The sequence below is a fragment of the Ambystoma mexicanum genome, chromosome 11 (assembly GCF_040938575.1).
Source record: "Ambystoma mexicanum isolate Mex_15411 chromosome 11, UKY_AmexF1_1, whole genome shotgun sequence".
Lineage (NCBI taxonomy): Eukaryota > Metazoa > Chordata > Amphibia > Caudata > Ambystomatidae > Ambystoma > Ambystoma mexicanum.
The window spans coordinates 1,219,600,963-1,219,616,615 of NC_090934.1; the positions used below are offsets into that span (position 1 = coordinate 1,219,600,963).

Consider the following 15,653-nt stretch of genomic DNA (forward strand, 5'->3'; position numbering starts at 1 on the left):
GCATCAAGGGAAAGGACAGCGGCGTCACAGTCTATCCTGTCCGCCATTTCCGTCGTAAGCAACAACCTTCTGATATTACTGGACGTACGACGATTTTTCATGAACCCAGATTGTTCCTCATCAATCAAAGCGAGCAAAAACTGTACTAGGCGCATAGCTAGAACCTTGGCAAGGATCTTGTTATCCGTATTGATAAGGCTGATTGGGCGGTAACTAGCCGGATGATGACAGTCCTTATCTTTTTTCAAAAAGACCGAAATAGACGCATGGTTAGTACTTTTAGGCAACATCCCGTTCAGTTTGCTGGAAGCAAACATATCTCTCAAGAGCTCTAAGGCCGAGCTCGGGAGGATCCTATAAAACTCACAAGGTAGGCCATCTGGGCCCGGGGATCTACCCACATTCAGCCCCGAAATTGCACTTTTGATCTCATATACCGTTATCACATCACCAAGAAAATCACGGTCAGTATCCTGAACCCTAGGCAAATTCTAATTACCAAAGAAATCTTCGCCTATCCCAGTCACATTAGCCTCATTGCTATCCAGATTCTTGTAGAAGTCACGAAAAATCAAGTTAATTTTATTGGGATCAAAAGTAATTCTACCCTCCTTGTCAATCATAGAAGCAATCGCTGATTCTGAACTCCTCTTCTTCAACTGGTATGCCAGCCATCTGTCACAACGTTTTCCCTTTTCAAAATAAGTACATTTAGAATAGAACAATCTATGTTCTGCCCTCGCGACAAAAAGTCCTCCATTTCTTTTTTTAAGTTTTTTCAAAGTAGCCAATTTCACGGAGTCAGTTGGTTCAAGCATCAGGTCCCGAGAGATCTCACCAATACGTAAATCAAGATCACGTCTCTTACTTTCCTCCTTTTTCCGTTTTCTACAAGACAGCCCCAAACGAACACCACGCATACAGCATTTAAAGGCTTCCTACGTGTTTGCCACACTGATCTCTTCCGAGCGGTTCTCCAAAACAAAATAGTTTGCTTCCGCAACAATCCGCTCCAAAATATCATCATCCGGTAAGATGGAAGTGTTCATCTTCCATGAGAAACTTCTTTTACACTGAAATTTAAGTCTCAAACACATCTCAACAAGAGCATTTCTTCTAATATACCTCCATAGACGTGTTTCCTGGAGAGATACTTATGACCCTGACTAAGGGCTTGTTTAAGTGATGAGGCACACACATCGGTCTGTGCCAGGAATCCAGTGCTTATGTCACAAGCACAATTTTCAGCAGAAACAAAACTGCAAAGAATGGCTCCCGTGAGCTCGGGTGGACCTGGTCTCTGTCTGTAGAATCGTAATATATTGTGTTTCCCTTGGGTGGGAGGGACCCAAAAGGCTCTGAAGCAGGGAATTGACCCAATCACTCACTTTACTTGCTCAATGTGGTTTTGGAGTGTCTTTGTTTGAATGTTGTCAGCTCAGTAAGTGAGGAGAATGTAAGTTAGACCAAAATTAACAAAGCCAACAGTTTTGGCTTTTGCGTAAACATGGGGTAGACATCTGCCAGTCACTGCCATCATAGTAGTACCTGGCCACAAAATGACAACCTATGGAAATTGGCGTGAGTACCTGGGCAAATATCAGTGGTTGGCAAATGCTGTATATGGGTCAAAACTGTTGGTTTTGCCAATGATTGTTTTTTAACAGGACTTTAGTGCAGGGAACAGCTCTGAGGACACACATATTGCTTATAAAGTGGCTTAAGGCACATTTGGTAAGATTTGTTTTAAATGCCAGGCTATAATTAAGCCATAAACTGTCAGAAGACTGCTTAGAAATAACACTGGCAGGCACTATACAGCACAAAGTTTGATTTAATTGCTTGATAGAACTCGATCAGAGATGCTAGGATGGAGTGTTTTTGGTGGGAAAGGGCAGGTAGTCGGTGCGGAATGGTCATAGTGAACTAGTATGACTAAGGTTTGGTCAGTGGGCGAGTAAACAGCCAGACAACGCCCACAAGCTGTGTTCCTCCCCACACCCCATCTCCCTCCTGTCTATACTCCCAACGCAATAGTTTGGGGTTAAAACTGAACAGTAAATAAATGTCTCTTCAGTAAGGGGGAAGGAGTTTTTTGTGTTTCACAGTTTCAGACGGTTGTATATGGAATTTGCGCTGTATATACTACTTAATCATATTATGAGTTTTACTTTAAATTCTGCTTATAAGCATGTGGTGATTTTCCTATGTACAAAGGCCATTTTGAAAGTGGACCTGGCCTATAAACTTAGCATTCTTTGGTACATATTGAGCCTGTCTGAGGCCTGCTAGTCACTGTAGCGTATTGCTAACAAGTTGAGCTACTACTAGACTCTCCCAAAGTACTTTCCCAGGTCCGCACTCAGAATCATTGCTGTGTCTTGTTGTTCCATTGTAATTGCAATTGGTTTCTAAGCGCAGACCGGGATCGGACCTGCGTTGCTCCATCGTCTTACTTTCAAGTCCAACATGGCCCCTGAGCTATCCTCCCGAGACTCCGTAATAATGTGTACTCACATGGCGCTTAATGTCAGACTCCCCCAGCAGCTAAGAACTGTAATGACAAGTAATTAATTACATCACATTGAATGGTTCTGGATTTAGTGACCTTGGGAAGCGTGGGAGGTTAAGGCCACACTACAGAGGGATTTGAACTTGGAAAGTGCAGGCTTACTCTATGCCAGAGACCATCGCTTTGCTGGTGTAGCTATCCATGTGTCTTGAACCCCGCCTCTCCATCCCAAAGCAACCCTGCTATCCTGCGGGATAGTGAAAAGTCCCAGAAACCGATTGCTAGCCACACTGCAAACTCCCTGAGCCACTTGTCTCCCACCATCTCATTTGCAGCTCTGCCAGACCGCCCGGGGACCAACTCTGTTGGTGACAGTGCGCGGTACAAATACCTTGAACATTAACATTAACATTTAACTTGTTTGGGATGCAGGCCCTGGTTGTTGGGAGCCTTACGGCCCAGTGAACAGGGGGTGGATTGTTGAAACCCCACAAGACATGGACTATGAGGCGTCTTGTGAGGCGGGCTAGAGTGTTACGTGCCTTTGTGATGTCATAACGGATGCTATGAGTGGAATGCTGGGAAAGAGGACAGGATGAGGGACCAGAGCTTTCTAGATTTACCACGAGGATGAAGATGCTGGTCTTGCTTGGAGGCAACCAGGACGACTTCCGGTGCGAAGTCTGGCAATCAGTACTGTAAAGAACATGGGCACGCCACCGAACCCTTGGCCATTGTCTGCACCTGGCAAGCCACGGAAGTGGCACGGTGGACCAGCGTGGCACTGCACACCAAAGCGTAAAGCTGCTGGCAGCTTGATGGGGTAGCAAGGTTAGGATGCTAGAGAGTTTGGTCTCTATAATTTGGCCATTACATTTCATTTATTTGGTCTGCTGATTAAAAAGTCCCCCTCCATCTCAACGGGAGTATATTAAGGTGAGTTCAAATGCGTGTTATTACAAGGTTTATTTATTGTAAGCCACCCTAGTTGCGAGAACAATGAAGTTGACGTTTCAAAGTGAGCCAGCCTTGTTTCCGGTCCCGATCTGTGTGACCTCGCGGGATAGCTTGGCATTTTTAAGTGCCTCCCCCATAGCATTAGGAACGAGCAAGCACAGCCTCACTACCCTGTCAGAGCGGCTCTTTGGCACATTTGCCAACATGATCCATTCCAATCTGTAGATGCTTATCCAGTCAGATGTTTTTTTCCTTTGCATTCTGGGATTTATAGTTCTGCTTTTCCCCCATTATAAAACTCAGACGGCAAGAACCAGAATTCAAAGTAAAAACCTGGACTGGATAAGCATCCACGGATTGGAATGGATCATATTGGCAACTATGTTTTGGCTTGGCCTGACTGTGACCTATAGTTACCAACATCTACGTGCCCTCTTCCTTGAGACGCCCACAAGGTCCAGTCAGATTTGATGTAAGCCTTTCTGGCGCAGCATTTGTATTACATGTTTGGATATCCGGACCAGTATGTAAAATAATGCTCTCCTGACAATGCCCTTCCAAACACCTCCTTCCACCGTGAAACTGCCTAAGACTCCTTGTTACAGGATATAGGGAGCAAAAGAATTTCATTTGAAAAAGCTTGCCTATAAATGACTTGAAAATCCGGAAAAGACTAGTATGGAACATGTTTATATATGCTAAAGATCTGATTGGACCCAGTGAGAAAGCAACTGAATCCACAGACATTTAAATCATCCTTAACAGGCTTCAGTACCATCTAAGCAGGGGTATTGCCAGCTGGCAGTACACATTTACCATGCATTAAAAGTTAGATATGTGCTTGCTGCATGGTGGGTCTGATTTGTGGTGGCTCACCGGTCAGAACGTGGCCGCGTGTGCTTGGAGCAGGACCAGCCCGGAAGTAAGCAATGTGTTCTTTGGTTTCCGCCAGCATGGTCTGGTGGGAGCGGTGGACTGCTCTCTGCCCATGTTTGCACCGCTCTTCTCTGCCTGCTGGCTTTGGGGGGAATTCAGCCAGTGATATAACGCATGTACTCTCTATATTTACAGATTGCTTGTTCGGCGGTGGGCGACAAGATGCACTGACCAGAGGGCTCCAGTAGATGTGAGTACTTACTCTTTTAAAATGTATTCCGTGATTGCTATTGTTTTTCTTAACATCTCTTCCAAGATTGAAGTGCTTGTGATGGTTTTCTCATTCAAAAGGCCTGCCTTGGCATAATAATATTGGCCAATTAGAAGGCTTCTATATTTGAAGTGAATTAATTTAGAACGCGCCAAGACACAAGCCCGGAGGCATAAAGGCCCAAACATAAAAGGCAACAAATACAAAGGCATGGCAATATGGCGTAGAAACTAGCAATCAGTATACGTCACAAGCCTAAAATAAGAACAAAAAAAAAGCAAATCAAAATGGAATAAAAAACAGGATGCAGGAACTCCATACTATTTAAGGTACATACATCTTGTCTAAAACAATTCTGACATTGGAAACAGAAGGACAAGTCTTCCAGGACTTATAAGGGATCAGAAACAAAGGCAGGTTACTCCGATCACACGGTCAGTTATTCTCTATAGACCCGCCCTTAATTTGAGTCCTCCTCAAAAATCTAAGGTCCTGCACTCTAATACAACCTGGCACCAGCCTTGTTTGCAGACAAAACAGGCCCTCATTTCTCAGGACCTCTCTGGATTCCCATCACTCAGGTGTTCCTACATTAGTTAATATAAAGTTTCTATGGTCCATGACACATCCTCTCAAATTGTCGTCCTGACTCTACGGCAGACTCGACGTCCACATGTGGATGTCCTTCCCTGTAGTGGTAGCGTAGATTTCCCGATAGGGCTCGGAATATCGCCAGTCCTTTTACCTGTCGCTTTCACAGCGCACAACAATGATGTTAATTTCGGGATGGCCTCCACATCAAGAGTCTGAAAAACACTGGCAGCGCTGGCCGCCTTAATAGGACCGGCAGTGTTGACCAGGTTGGTTTGGCAAGATACATCCATCGTGGGAGGGTGTAACTGTTTTTTTTATTATTCATTTAATAATGTTAAGCTCCGTTTGACACTGCTTATCCACCCTAACAGTAGGTGCTTGTATTGCAACCTCATCAAGAGATTCTACCCAAAGGCTAAAATCCTTACTATTTTGACACAAGTTCAGACCAGCAATAATCCTCTCCTTAATACATTGCCAACTTCCCATATGACTTATTTGCACCAGCCAACCTGCTATTCATCTGAGGGGTCTGTGCATGAACTTCCGCAATGACATTTTCCATACTCTTTGTTGGTGACTGTAAGGCATTAGACACAGCTAAGGCAAGAGGGGGGGGTTAATTACCCCCGTGCATTTCTGCCATTCTTCCATTCGACAAGCTCAAATCTTCCTTCTGGGGAATACTTTCTAACTTCTCGAGTTTGACCACAGGTGTTGACATGGCCACAAAAGATCTATTCTCTTCGTCAGATTGTTCTGCCTTTTCTTCATAAAGCCGCTGCCTTCTCCTGGAGTTCTTCGCTAACACTGCTGGCAACTGAATATTATTCGACTCCGCACACCTAAGCAGCGGGCTGGTTTCCACTACTGTTTGACCCACGCATTCCAGGTTAGCAGCATCCGCAGCATAACATTGGTAGATGGGCTCTACTAGTAGTTTAAAGATCTGTGCTCTGGGGGCTTTGTGGAATGGGGGATTTGTTGCCATGTTGGTTTCTGCCAGTGCGCCTTCCATTGGTTCTGCTGCAACCTTTGCTGTCCACTACATTAGTGCTTCCAGGGCCCCAACTAAATCCCTTTCAAGCTATTCAACTGATCAGGAATACCCCAAGAGGAGACATGGACCAGGTAGAGATCCATTTGTTATCATCAGTTCAGTGATTGCCCAAGATGCCAATGAAACATTGCAGTCACATCACATAATCACATCACGTCTAATACAAATATTGCTTTCTGGAAGGCCAAAACAGTTTCCATCAAAATCAACAGTTTTTAAAAATCAAGTGACAGAGTGTCTTCGGCCAGTAATCTCCTAACATGCCATGCAGTTCCTACCTCATGCTCACAGTAGGTGTAACCTATTTTCTTGTACTGTCCATCTATGTGTGTCTTGGGCTACTGCCCTACGTAACCGAAGGAGGATGTTCTTGCTAATAGACTAAGTCCCCGTAACCCAAAGAGACCCCTTCAACAAGTCCTCTGAATTGATCGATCCATCAGCTGTCTGGCCCAGAACTGGAAGGCCAAGAAAGGTGGCAATCTGAAGGGAATAGCTGGAAAGCATTTTCACAAGAGGTACATTGCACTAATTCTTCTACCACTAAAGACTAAGTAGAAACTTTGCAAAACCTAGGAATGCCCTTGCCAACATTTTGGCTTGGATGAAAGAGTTGGTATGAATCTGAAAAAAAATAGAATTTCTACTTCTTGCGTCTATTTTGAAGGGAAGATGAAAAGAATGTGTACCCCTACATGCTTTTGACACAATCAAAGATCAACGGTTCTATGTGATAATGTCGCCTGATAAAGACGCCAAGTGGGCAATTTATTTCCCTGCACCCCTAAAAGCCTCCCCCCTCATATTCTAGGACTGGAGTCCTACAATATTTCGGGAAAGTGTTTGATTTTCTTGGGAGTGCAAATTTGGAGAAATGTCGCACTCTGACGACCTCTTCCCAGGCACCTTCATCACTGGATACCAGAAATGTCTGTATGTGTCATCTTTGATACCACCATAAGTATGTCACCTCAAGACAGTGCAACGGTTATGCTTCATCTTCTTACCTAATGCTATTGCATCAAATCTGTCCTTTCTTATCTGAATCTAGCTGGGTCCCCATTACCCGTTCTATAATTGATGCAAAGTTGGTGTATTACAAAGTCCTCTTCTTTGGAGTGAACAGGAGGTTTGTTCAATTGTCTCAGGCTCTGATGAACACGGCAGCCCGAATTGGGACCAGCACGCATTGCATGCTCATATTTCACCTATTCTGAAGAGATTGCATTGGCTGCCTATAGAAGCCCAGGTTACCATCAAGACCCTCACTCTGGCCCGGGAGTCTGCAACCTTTGGCTCTCCAGGTGTTTTGGCCTACATTTCCCATCAGCCCTAGCTAGCTACCATAGTCAATAATAAGGGATTGTATGAGTTGAAGTCCTAAATATCTGGAACTGGAGGGATGCATGTTGCAGACCCAATCTCTGGCCCACAAAGCCTTGTATGACAGGATTAGGTGAAAAAGCACACTACTAGAGAGAATCTCTATTCCAAGGATAAACATTTGATACAATTTCCTCGCTTCATATGGAAGGTGGCTGTGTGTTGTTTCTTTCAGGTTCAGGTTGCAAAGATTTGGAATGATTTGCTTCAGAAGGTCTGTATAGAAGAAAATATCCTGTTTCATAAATAAAACATAACATTTCTCGGTCCTGCTCTCTGATTCACAATGCTTGGACGCCTGAAATGGGTAATTTGAGCTATTGAAATTAATTTTAAATAGATAAATGTTAGCCCTGGAAATAGGGTTGAATTTGATTGATGTGAAACACCATTCTATAAATCAGTGAGTATTGCATGCTGTAAATCCTAATTGCCCCCTCGTTAGGTTTCGGCATTAAACACATTGAGCTTTTAGACCCAAATGAACCGTGCCTTTGACCCCATCAATTTTCTTCACTTGAACCTTGAGGTGATATGGAACATGCCAGGACCTTTTCGTTTTGCAAGGTGTATAGCACTGATGCCCTCAGCCTTGACCTGGAAGTCATCCAGGAACTTGGCTTTTCTAAGGCAATGCATCAAGATTTTCCTCCTGGCCTGGCAGACCAGCAGAACCATTGGGTTTCCAAAGTTAATCTTTCAGATCCTAAACCTTTGGTTTCCCATCACAGAGGCCATCCACCTTGACCTGGCACCCTGCAAGAACCTTTAGGTTTCCAAGATACACCATCAAGTCCCTCCAACTTGATCTGGCAATGCGCCAAGAACTTTAGGTTTCCAAGGTAAATCACAGAGGACCTCTTCCTTGACTTGTTACCCCACCAGGAACTTTGGGTTTCCAAAGTGCATTACCAAGGCCTTACTCCTTGACCTGGCAGACCCTGTGGACCTTTGATTTTTCAAGGCACATTGAGCTCCAGCTCTTTTGGCCAATCTTTGTAAGTAGAACCCAATCTCCCATCAGAAGCAAGAAAGAATTGGCATCTGACTTGCTCTCGCTGCCAATCCCCTGACTCTGAATGCTTCATGAAAAGTTAATATAATAGGTTTTCTTGATCCTGAAAATAAAACCATGGAAGCTGCTCTGATACCCCTAATGTATACTAGTTCTATGTTAAAAATGTGTATTAAAAAATGTCCAGTTAATTGTAGACTTTTCAATGAAGCGTTCATTTATCTTATAAGGGATTTCTCACCTTTACTAGTCTAATAAGGTGAATGAGTTCTACAATAGAGCCTGACCAAATCTTTACTCTCAGTTCTTTACAGGTAACACGTAACGGTGTGCCCTGCTATGCCATGCAGTGTTGCAAGGTGCGGTGTACTGTTCAGTGGTTATGCTTTCCCGTGCTGTTCTTTGCAATGTTGTGCTGTGCCAGGCCATGCTATTTTTCAGAGTGATTATCTTCAGCACTTGACCTTTTAGAACTTCACCCTACCTGCAAATGTCCTTTTTGTTTAGGCACTGAGCGATAAGCCAGGTTGGGCGTGCTTAGAACTGGAGCTATGTACAAAGGTCAGTCTGCAAATGGTGGTGAGAGCTTTCCCATTCCCTCTGGTAAAATAACTCCACCTACAGATCATCCTGTGATTCACATAACTGCAGCTTAGGTGGATCACGTTGAGTACAGTAGATTATACAGATAACTCCCAGGAGAGCCCAGCTTCAGTGCATCTGGGATTCAGCCTCGCACGCCATTGTAGCCTCCCACATAGAAGCACTAGCAGGCCCCAAGAAATTCCAGGCAGCCAGTCCATGGCATTATTCTGTGAGAATCCACAGATCAAGGCCTGCCCTTGTTTGAGAGTTCCCATAGATCTCCACCTTCGCTCTCCTCTCTGCTTCCTACCTATAGAACATGGCTGTGGGGGCCATTGGGGATGTGGGGAAACGAGCAGGAGGGAATTTCTTCACTCTTCTTAGCTTTTCCAGAATCCTGTGATAATTATATTGTTATATCTTTACATATGTAGTCCTTCAACAGTCAATTAAAAATGGTATCATTTCAGGTGCAGCCGGATATGATCTATTGGCTATTTTAGATCATTAAACCCAAACGAAATGAAAAACATTTCCCTTAATCCTTTATGGGATCCCAACTCTTATCAGAGTAGAGTCCTTCCTACAAATTCAACTTAGTATATTCAAACTCTCTGAATTAAAGAAAACTCAAAACTTACCATGTATATACTACTATGTCCTATTGGACAACAAACTAATCAAATTGCAACATTCATTCACCAAATGTCATATTGCACGTATTAATCAACATTTCTAGGGGCGTGGCCAGCGCGCATGCCGTAAAGACGAACACTCGTGAAGCTCCCGTCCACGATCCTTTAGCGGACCGAATTGTGCTGCTAAAACCACGAAATTCATAAAAAGAACAATGTCTGCTGAAAGGGGAACCTCTCCCCGCTGGTCCGATCCGACTCCCGAACGAAATCGGAGCCGGCAACACCATAAACAAGTCGGAAGAAAGAGCGCCCCTGTGCACCCAAGATGGCGGAGCCCAATGCGACTCCGGGCGCTGCTGAGTCCTGGCACTTGTGAACAGCGAGACCGCAGTGAAGCCTGGGAGAGCTGCCCTTGCCTACCCACGCAACAAGGACTCAACGAACAGCGCCTGACCCGACCTCGGTCACACGGAGGTCAGTAGAGACACCCCAGGATTGTGTGACACCGAGACCCGCAAGCCGGTGGCTACCAGCGGCTAGGGGAGAGACGGGACTCACGAGGCTGGAGACGGGTGAGCCAGAGATGTGGGCCTCCCTCCGCCGCCTGAACTTATATGCGCAGGAGCTCCCCTCTGACAGAAGGTCTAGCAGAGCGCGGAAGAACTATCATCGGCCGCCTGAGAAGTGCTAGTGGCACAACGAAGCGGTACCACTCAACGGGACCTGCAACCGGGACACATCAACCAGACCACGAAGCACAAAGGACGTGATCGAGGGCTGGAGCTGGACCCCAAAAACAAGAAAAAACTGTGTGGCTGCACCAAATCCCCCCCCCCCCCCCATACTAAACACGCTTGGCTGGCTGTTCACATAAGAGAAGGGGAGAACAACCGAACCAGTACACGGCGGCCCAGCTAGCGTGAAGCACGGGTGCAGTAATTCGAACTGACAGCCGGGACAGACCCAGGACCGCACACAACTGCCCAACTACGGTTTAAAAAGCAGATACCCTGACACAGCTTGAAGAACGGCACAATAGGAACACAAAAACAGGCTGAATAGACACCGAATCAACACTGGGACAAGGGGAGGTGCAGTGCGAGACTTTGGGTGGCACCCACTTACCGCACAGCCACGCCAATAAACACACAGAGGATCCTCACTCCACACAAAGCAGACTGGGGTGAGAGAACCCCAGGCGGCGACTTGCATAAAACACAAACTAGTAGACTGAGCGCAGTCACAAGATTTGCAGAGTCTCCTCCATACCCAACCTCTGGAGAGATTTATTACCACACGCACCCTCAATTAGGGATCCTCCCGGCCCAATAGAACATTGAAACTACCATACCACAATAGCCACACCTGAGTCAGACCGCTGCTGAGTACAACACCCAATACAACCAACACTAGCAGAGACACGAAAAGCGGAATGTAACCAGACGCGGTCAAATGATCGACAAACAAGAGATTCACTCAAGGCGCAACACTGATAGGCAGAAATCACATAAGTACCCACCGGGTAAAGGAAGCAACACGCTAGCTCCAGGGAAAGCGATGTCACCATCCAAGGCCAAATCAAAACCAATAATAATGGACTCCTTCAAGACGGTCCGGCCTAAAGAATTGCTGCAGCCTGAACCCACGGTTGACGACGAACCATCGCACTTGGAAGCAGGAACTAAAGATACGCAAGTTCTCCAGGCCATAGCAGCACTCTGCACCTCCATCGAAAACAAGATCGATGAAGTAAAAGCAGACATGCAGCTTATGCGTCAAGATCCTCGCAATCCAATGGAAAGAGTGAATGCCAATGAAGCCACCCTACAGGACAATGTTGAAAGCACCATAGATCTGAAAGCATGTGTCCAAGACCTGGAGCTAAAAGTGGTGAGACTTGAAGCACGATCCGAGGACGCTGAAGGACGCGCACAATGCAATAACATCAGAATTCTAGGTGTCCCCGAAGGCATGGAGGGCCAGGACCCAACACAATTCATAGAGACAATGCTACAACAAGAAATCGGGGCAGGAAAACTCTCACAAGGGTTTTCAGTGGAACGTGCCCAGATCCCTCCAAAAGCGTCCTCCACCAGGCTCACACCCGCGCCCGATAATTGCCAAACTCCTAAATTTTCGCGATGGAGAAATAATATTGCGATACTCCACAGAAGGCAGGGAGATTAGAAGACAAGACTCAACAATAGTTATATATCCCGATTACACCCCTGCAGTGCAACACGGCAGGAACTCCTTCATACCAGTGAAGGCGAGGTTGCGAAAACTTAATCTCAAATATATGCTGCTCTACCCATCTCGCCTCAAAGTCCTCTATAAAGGAAAAGCAGTCTTCTTAGACCCCGGCTGCAGCAAACATGTGGCTTGAACATAACAACTTAGCAGACGACGGAGAGGAACCACCAAAAGCAGACAAAAGATTAACAAGAAGCTATATCTACGAACACTGGCGGTAGGTCCCACACTAAAGCACAAACTAGACAATTAGGCTGCACTTGGGACCACAACACAAGGATAGCAATATCGGACATGAGCACATGGAACCACAAGCAAACATGTCAATCGCCCATCCCCGCAAGAAACGTGCAGGTAAAACACCCGCACCCTGCCCGCACCGGATTGCCTGGAGTGGCCCAGAAGGCTTGGGAACCCCTGAGCGCTGCACGTTGAATGCGACTGCTGGGGGTAGTTTGCAGTTAAATGGTTTGAATTACTCATTCACTAGAATGACAGTTAAAAAAGTTGCTAAGTCTCTGGTTTGCATTATGATGGAAGCAGGAGGTGGGGCGGGGTTTGGGGACACATTCTCAAAACCCGGGCAGACAGGGGAAATTCCTTATTACAAAATCCCAGTCTCCGGGGCCCCACCCGGGAAGCTACGAAGACTGAAACGCCCCCCATAAAGCGACATAGCGATGAAAATAAAAATAATGACATGGAACGTAAGGGGCCTTAGCACTTACCTCCCAAGAAACAGAATCAAGTCCTACTTACTCAGGAAAGGGGTAATGATAGCGCTATTACAAGAAACGCATTGTACTGAGGAGTCTATGGCCAAACTCCGGGAACATTGGGGTGGGCAGGGGTATGGAACCGCTTACTCTAGGTACGCGAGAGGGGTAGACACATGGATTCACCCCCAACTCCCATTTCAACTAACCAAATCTGTAAGCGACCCAGAGGGCAGATTTGTGATACTGTGGGGACACATCAAACAACAAGAATTATGCATAGTGAACTCCTACCTCCCCAATAGTAACATCCCAGCCCATCTGGACTCTATGTATACTAAAGTCACACAACATAGAAATGGCTTATTCATATGGGGAGGAGATTTCAATTGTGTACATAACCCAGAACGAGACAGATCCTTACCTTTACCTAAAGGTCCGTCGGTGGACACAACTGCACTAAATTCCATGACGGATACATTAGATCTAGCCGACGTGTGGAGGGAACTACACCCACAGACACGTAACTACTCATACTACTCATCCCCGCATGGCCTCTACACGAGACTAGACTGTCTTTGTAGGTGGGAGCACCTGCCCCAAATGGAGGAGGCACAGTACCTGGGAAGAACGGTCTCAGATAACTCCCCTTTAATAATAGAATGGAACCATGCTGGCCCCAGACCCCCTATCCCCATGTGCGAATGCTGGTGGAAGCGTTGAAAGACCAGGCTTTTAGGGATGAACTACAAGATTCAATAGACTACGTAGAACTAAACAAGGGAAGTGTAGACCACGTAAGCACGGTATGGGAGGCCCTGAAAATAGTGATACAGTGAGAAGTCATAGCGAAGGCGGGAGGTGTAAGAAAACTGTTGCGCGAAGAATTAACGCAGGGGGAACGGGAGATTGAGAGGTTCACATCCACAGCAACGGGAAGACAAACTTGGAACCCTTATAGATGAATGCTCAAAGGCCTGGGATAGGCTGGCCAAGTTCGATTATGCCACCAAAACAAACGGAGTGCACATGGAGGCAGACAGACCTAGTAGACTGTTAGCCTGGCTCTGCAGAAAAGAACACCCCAGACACTCAATTACCACACTGCAGGATAAAGAAGGCAATATACATCAAACCCAACAAAATATAAATGATACCTTTTAAAAACTATTATGCGCATTTGTACTCCCACAGAGCTAGAATCCCCCCACACCAGATAACTGATACCCTGGAGGAGATGGGATTACCCAGGCACTCCCCTGCACAGTCCGAGGCCCTAGAGGCTGACATCACAACAGAGGATATAGCTGAAGCAATTAAGTCACAAGCTATGTGCAAGGCCCCAGGTAGTGATGGGTTACCCCCAGAATTCTACAAAACATATGGCCCCTCCCTAGTACCACTCTTACACGAGGTCTTCCAAGAAACATACGAACCATGAGGGAAACCCTAGTGATCCCAGTCCTCAAGCCAAATAAACCAGCTGAACAGTGCGACTCATATAGCCCCTTAGCTATGCTTAATTACGACGTCAAACTACTGACCACAATCCTAGCTAAAAGACTGTCCAGACTTATAGGAGATATTGTACACACAGACCAGTGCAGGTTCGTGCCAGGGCGCAATACAACTATGAATCTACGCAGACTTCAGCACATTATCAAACAGACACATGCACTGAACCCTACGCCTTCCTATCGCTAGACGCCATTGAGGCATTTGATTCTATATATTGGGAATGGTTGTTGGCGGTCCTAAAGGAATTTGGATTTGGCTCAGGGTTTGTTAGGTGGATTGCAATACTCTACACCAGGCCAAGAGCTCGAGTTAAAACTGGGAGATATGTGTCAGAGATATGGGATATATGCAGGGATACTAGGCAAGGATGTCTGTTGTCTCCCATGCTTTATATACTCGGGTTAGAACCCATTGCCATTTATTTCAGGAAACAATTTTTTGATGCAGAGATAAGGCTAGGAGGGGTGGACCATATCATCTCACTCTATGCGGATGACGTCCTGCTATACATCAGAGACCCGCTCCTTAATATTCCAACCATGCTGGAAGTCCTCGACAACTTCTCCAACGTCTCAGGTATACAATTTAACAAGGCAAAGTCCTGTTTGTTCCCACTGGCAGGACTCAAAGGCAGAAGCACAGAGGACCTTCCAACGCTAGGAATTCAATGGCAGATCATTGCGTTCCACTACCTCGGAATCCAGGTAATGCACACCCCGGAATTGATGCACGAGCACAAAACTAAAGCACTGATACCCGCATTACGTAGATCAATGAGCTTCTGGCCGAAACTTCCCCTATCAGTGATGGGCAGAGCCTCTGTGGTCAAAATGATTGTCCTCCCCAGGTTTCTGTACAAATTCCAAAATGTGTACTACTGCATCAAAAATTCATTCTTCCGACTGCTTGAGACGATTATCCGTGAATTCTTCTGGGGGCAAAACAGGCACAAAATAGCACACTCCACCCTGGTATTAACATACGGGCAAGGCGGAATCCAACTCCCGAATCTTGAAAAATACTATTTAGCTGCCCAATTTAGCTTTGTGTCCAAATGGCTGGTGGACGAAACCACATCCGAGACCTCCCTACTGCAATCTATGATCTCTCCAATACAACTAAGGGAACTCATCTGGGCACCACACCACCTACTGAAAGACACGCCCTTCATAGCCACCCTGGGCAGACAAATATGGCAAAGGGTGAAGTCAATATGTCACCTAAAACACCCATACTCCCCAGAAATACCAATGATCCAGGACATGTGCAAAACGG

At 45.9% G+C, this 15,653-nt stretch overlaps 1 protein-coding gene across 4 annotated transcripts in view; it reads left to right on the forward strand.

Moving 5' to 3' along the window:
* The window catches only part of PEAK1 (pseudopodium enriched atypical kinase 1), a 978,753-nt gene that overhangs the window by 333,940 nt on the left and 629,160 nt on the right, over nt 1–15,653 (forward strand). For all 4 annotated transcript variants that reach the window (XM_069624574.1, XM_069624576.1, XM_069624577.1 and 1 more), the window contains one exon: nt 4,541–4,595. The gene's annotated coding sequence lies outside the window, so the exon portion shown is untranslated. The remainder of the gene's footprint in view (nt 1–4,540; nt 4,596–15,653) is intronic.